The following is a 6,045-nucleotide window of genomic DNA, read 5'->3' as shown; positions in this document are numbered from 1 at the left end:
GAAGGAAATATAGGGTTACCCAGAATGGCAGAAATCTAGGTGCCCCAGAGTGGAAAGAGAGAGCAGACATTCAACAAACAACAAATATTTATTGAGCACCTATCATATACCAGGCAGTGTTCTAGAAACCACCCCCCCCCACCAAAAAGAAAAAGCAAGATAGAGGCAGAAAACACAAATTCTGAGGGAGAAGAAAGGGGCGGTTGAGGAGGAAGGCTGAGGGGACTGAGAAGCCTGCGGTTGTGGGGACTCGGCCTTACGCCTCCTCTTCGGCCTCCTCACTGAAATCCTCCTCTTCTGCAGTGGCATCCTGGTACTGCTGGTACTCGGAGATAAGGTCGTTCATGTTGCTCTCAGCCTCGGTGAACTCCATCTCATCCATGCCCTCACCTGTGTACCAGTGGAGGAAGGCCTTCTGGAGGAATATGGCAGTGAACCCCTCTGAGATGCACTTAAACAGCTCCTGGATGGCCGTGCTGTGGCCAATGAAGGTGAGTGCCCTTATGAGGCCATGGGGTGGGATGTCGCAGATGGCCGTCTTGACATTGTTGGGGATCCATTCCATGAAGTAGCTGCTGTTCTTGTTCTGCATGTTGAGCATCTGCTCATGCACCTCCTTCGTGGACATCCATCCACGGGAGGCAGCAGCCACGGTGAGGTACGGGCCATGGCGGGGGTCACAGGCAGCCGTCATGTTCTTGGCATCTAAGACCTGCTGGGTGAGCTCGGGCACAGGGAGGGCCCGATACTGCTGGCTTCCATGGCTGGTTAGAGGGGCAAAGCCAGGAGGAAGATGTGGAGCCGTGGGAAGGGCACCATGTTGACTGCTAGCTTGTGGAGGTCAGCATTGAGCTGGCCAGGGAAGCAGAGGCAGGTGGTGACACCATTCATGGTGGCTGAGACGAGGTGGTTCAGGTCCCTGTAGGTTGGCATGGTCAGCTTGAAGTTGCAGAAACAGATGTCGTAAAGGACCTTGTTGTCAGTGCAGTAAGTGTCATCAGTGTTCTCCACCAGCTCATGGACGTTGGCGTTGTAGTGCTCAACCACAGGGTCGGACACTTTGGGTGAGGGCACCACACTGAAGGTGTTCAGGATGTGGTCAGGATATTCTTTACAGGTCTTGCTGATGAGCAAGGTGCCCATTCCAGAACCCATACCCCCTCCCAGCGAGTGGGTCAGCTGGAAGCCCTGCTGGCAGTCACAGCTCTCGGCCTCCTTCCGAACCACATCCAGGACCGAGTCAGCCAGCTTGGCCCCCTCTGTATAGTGGCCCTTGGCCCAGTTGTTGCTTGCCTCCAACTGACTAAAAACAAAGTTGTCTGGTCTGAAGATCTGACCTAAAGGACCTGAGTGAACAGAGTCCATGGTCCCTGGTTCTAGATCCACCAAGATAGCACGAGGAACAAATTTGCCACCTGTGGCTTCACTGTAGTACACGGAGATGCGGTCCAGCTGCAGGTTGCTAGTCCCATGATAGGTGCTGGTGGGGTCAATGCCATGTTCATCACTGATCACCTTCCAGAACTTGGCACCGATTTGACTGCCACACTGACTGGCCTAGATGTGCACAAATTCCCTCACTGTTAAAATTTACTATGATCTTTTTGCTCTGTTCAAAGTGTGTACGGGGCAAGAAAATGGTATGTAATTAGTTTTTCTCTGCTGCTGATCGCAGGCTGGAAGGATGGGATGGGTCCTGGAGGCTGGAACAGTGAGGTCCTAATGTGGCGGCAGGAAGGTCTGAGAGAGCTTGGAGGCTTTTGCGTAAAGGCTATGATTTTATTGATAATTTTGCCTGTGTCATAACCTAAGAGGGTTAATATAGGGCTTTTTTAATTTTTAGGAAACACAAAGATATACTTTATGTCTCACTGCAAAGATAATTTGTTTGGCAGCAATATTGATTACCACTTAAGTGAGAAACTAGGTTTGTTCCAAAAGGATTTCATAGCACAAGCTTGGGAATGTTCCCTCCTCCCCCCTCCTTTTTTGTATGAAGAAAGAAAAAAAAAATCATTCTCAAAGTCACTTCAAATGTAAGTTACCAGTTTAAAAATGATCAAGGAAAGAAGAAAACATGTTGAAGAGTGCTGTGACTGTCTTGAATCACATTTCTAAGGGCATGACACCAGTGACATGATTGCTTACTTTTCGTGTTATTAGACTACGATGGGAAATAACCACTGAATTCTGACTGAGATAAGCCATCAAAAAGTTAAGTGTCTTCCATATCAAACTGTCAACTAAAGCATCTTATTTATCTCCTGCCTCTTCCTTTGGGAGACCAGATGTAGGTGAATGAGAGTGTGACATTGGAAGAGACTTGACCTGGTCTAACCTTTCAAGGCTGAGCAGTTTCACTTTTTTTGCTAATTACAAGACACCTTCAAATAATTTTTGCATCTTTTTTCCAGATTTATTGAGATACAATTGACATATAATGTGTAAGTTTAGGATGTACAACATAATGATTTGATATATGTATACATTGGGAAATGTTTCCCACTATCAGATTAGTTAATCCACCCATCAACTCACATAATTACAATTTTGTGTGTGTATAGTGTGTTCAAGGTCTACTCTCTTAGCAACTTTCAAGTATATAATACAGTATCGTTAACTACAGTCATCATGCTGTACCTTATATCCCTAGGATGTATTTGTCTTATAACTAGAAGTTTATGCACTTTGACTGTCTTCACTCGTTCTCAGCCTGCACCCCCAGCTCCAGAAACCACCATCTATTCTGTTTCTATAATTTTTTTTTTAGATTCCACATATAAGTTAGATCATATGATATTTGTCTTTCTCTGTCACTTCTTTCACTTATCTCACAAATAATATCCCAAATTTGCTTCTATCATTCATTTTTTTTCTAATGAATACATGGATGTTGTGGGAATAGCATTCTAGATATTAATATATTAATATTTTTCTCTGATTCCTTTCCTATTCCATCAGCCTGTTTTGTTGGACACTGGGAGGTGACTAAAAGGGAACATTAGAAAAAATAAGAAAACCTGACAAGGAGATGTTTACAATAAAGCCAAGGAATGTAGGGACAATCACAGTAGCAAAATTTAATTCTTAACACAATCAAGGAAAAATAATTCTGAAAATGGCAAATTTCTCCTTGCTGTAGATATGGCTCTCAGGAAGGATATACTGGGCACTTACGGCACGTAGAAGGACTGAGTTTGGTCTTGAAGTTTACTTGACTAGGTCATCTTTCTTTCTACCCAGGTATCTTTCAGTGAAAGGAGAGAATGGCTTTCAGGCCTCATGCTATTTCTTCCCATTCTATAATTTTTAGATTTAATCAGCATTTTAAACCTTCACCAAAAAGGAAACTCCATACTTAAATGGTCTTATTGGCAAATGCTACCAAATATAAAAAGAAAAAATAATGCTAATCTGACACAAAGTCTTCCAGAGAATAAAAAGACTAACTGCACTTCAATATGTTTATGAGGCCAGTATAACCTTAATGCCAAAACCTGAGAAGGTTGGTATAAGGCAAATATCAGGCCAATCTCATCCATGAACATTGCTAACATTGTTTTAGGATTTTGTTATCTAACTAAATCTGGCAATATATGAAAAGGATATTATATCATGATCAAATAGATTTTAACCCAGAAATCAAAGTTTGGTTTAACATTTGCAAGTCAATTAGTGTGATTTACCACATTAACAGGATAAAAGAGAAAAACAGATACAGAAAAATAATTTGATAAAGTTCAACATCTCTTCATGATAAAAAACTTCAGCAAACTAGGAATAGAGGGAAACTTCCTTAATCTGGTTATGGACATCTGCAAAAAGCATACAGCAAGCATCATACTTAAAGCAGAACTGTTGAAAGCTTTCCTCTGGACTAGGAATGAGACAGGAAAACCTTACAGAAGTAAGGTTCTGTAGGCAAAGAAAAATTAAAAGCTACAAGGATTCAAAAGAAAGAAATGGAAATGTTGTTATTCTTATACAATGTAATTGCATACATTGAAAATCCAAAACAGTCTACATATATGTAGTTAATAAGTTTAGCAAGTTTCGTGGGTACAAGTTCAACATATAAATTTTTATATAGTTCTATATAACAGAATAAAGTGATTATTTGTGGTGGCATTAAAAATATAAAACTCTTGGATATATATTTAATGAAAGATACGTAAGGCATCTACACACAAATCTGTAAAGCATTATTGATAGAAATTAAAGACATAAATCAATAGATGTGTGTACCGTGTTCACTGATTGGAGGATGCAGTATTGCACAGATGTCGGTTCTCCCCTAATTCATTTATAGATTTAAATCACAACCAAAACCTGAATGAGTTTTTCATTGTTATTGCTGTTAAAGTTAACAAGCTGATTCTAAAATTTATGTGGAAATGCAAAGGGCTAAGAATATCCAAAATACCCTTAAAGCAGAAGAAAAACATGGACAACCTGTACTACTGAATATCTGGGCTGAAAGCCAAAATAATTGGCAATAGATCAGTGGAACAGAACAGAGAATTTAGAACTAGACACACACAAACATGAACTCTTGATTTGTGATAAAAGTTGCAGTATAGAAGAGAAGTGGAAAGACGGTCTTTTCAATAGATGGAGCCAGGTCAGCTGGCTCTTCACATGGGAAAAAAATGAAACTTGATCCCTATTTTGCACCATAATTAAGTCCAGTTGGATAGTAGAGCTAAATATAAGTAGTAAACTAATAAAATGTCTAGAAGGTAACATAACACAAGATCTTCATGATCTTTCCATGTGGAAAGTTTTCTCAATAAGAGACAAAAAGCATTAACCATAAATGAAAATATTAATAAATCAGACTACATTAAAGTTAAGAAATTGTAGTCATCAGAAGACACTATTGAAGAAAGTGAAAGGTAAACCACATAGTATGAGAAGACATTTGCAATACATGCAGTTGACAAAAGTCTCATTCCCAAAATATAGAAAGAATTTCTAGAAATCAGGGAGAAAAAAAGACACAGACAATTCAATAGAAGAATGCATTCTTGAAAAGGTACTTCACAAAGACCATCTCCAAATGGTCAATAAACATATGAAAAGGTGTTCAACTTTAAGTCATCAGAAAAATGTAAATTAAATCCCCTCTGAGATATCACTACATATTCAATAAAATGGCTAAAATTTACAAAGACTGATGCAGAGCGATTGGAACACTTTATACCCAACTGGTAAGAGTTAAAGTTGATAAAATGCACTTTAGGAAATTGCTTAACATTATCTACTAAAACTGTATGTATCCAGAACTAATTACCTAATATCCAATTCTACTTCTAGCAATAAGACCAATAGATATTGACACAAAAATACATGTTTAAGAATGTTCAGGGTACCATTATTCAAAATAGCCACAAGCTGGGAACAACCAATGCTTGACAACAGTAAGAAGGGTAAACAAATTATGCATATTTATACACTCAAACACTATCCTGCAATAAACTCTCATGAACTTCAATTACATGTAACAACATGAATCGATTTCAAGAGAAGAGGACAGACCCACAAAAAATATATACTGTTGATTCTATTTATGTAAAGATTGAAAATAGGTAAACTAATGATATTAGAAGTCAGATTAGTAGTTACCCTTGGGAGGAGGAGACATGAGTGGACTTCTCTTCCTTGGCCTTAGTGATGTTTACATAATTGTGTTTGCTTTGTGATAATACATGGATTGAAGTGTGTATACATGTTACTCAGACTCTGAACCAATTATCTCCAATGCCGCTGCTAACGCCTGTGTCCAAGCCACCATCATTACCATCATTTTTCACCTGACTTGCTGGAGTAGTTTCTTGATTTTTTTTTCTCTGCTTCTACTCTTGATCCACTTTAATGTGTTCTCAACACAGTAATCAGAATATTCTCTTTAAAAATAAGTCAAGTTATATCACTCTGCTGTTCAAAATCCTGCAATGGCTCCATGTTTCACACAGTGAAAAAGCCGAAGTCCTTACCACCCGCCTGTGAGAACCTGCATTATATGGTCTGGTCCTCAGTTCCCTC

The 6,045-nt window shown here is 39.4% G+C and overlaps 1 pseudogene; it reads right to left on the bottom strand.

Annotated features, from left to right (window-relative positions):
* Positions 1-210: 210 nt before the first annotated feature.
* On the bottom strand, positions 211-1,574 carry LOC111184592 (tubulin beta chain pseudogene; annotated as a pseudogene).
* Between the last annotated feature and the right edge of the window lie 4,471 nt (positions 1,575-6,045).

The sequence above is a fragment of the Delphinapterus leucas genome, chromosome 3 (genome assembly GCF_059928025.1).
Source record: "Delphinapterus leucas isolate spDelLeu-1000000601 "Yukka" chromosome 3, BTC_Dleu_Yukka2, whole genome shotgun sequence".
NCBI classification, from domain to species: Eukaryota; Metazoa; Chordata; class Mammalia; order Artiodactyla; family Monodontidae; genus Delphinapterus; species Delphinapterus leucas.
This window is presented reverse-complemented; position numbering and strand designations above follow the sequence as displayed.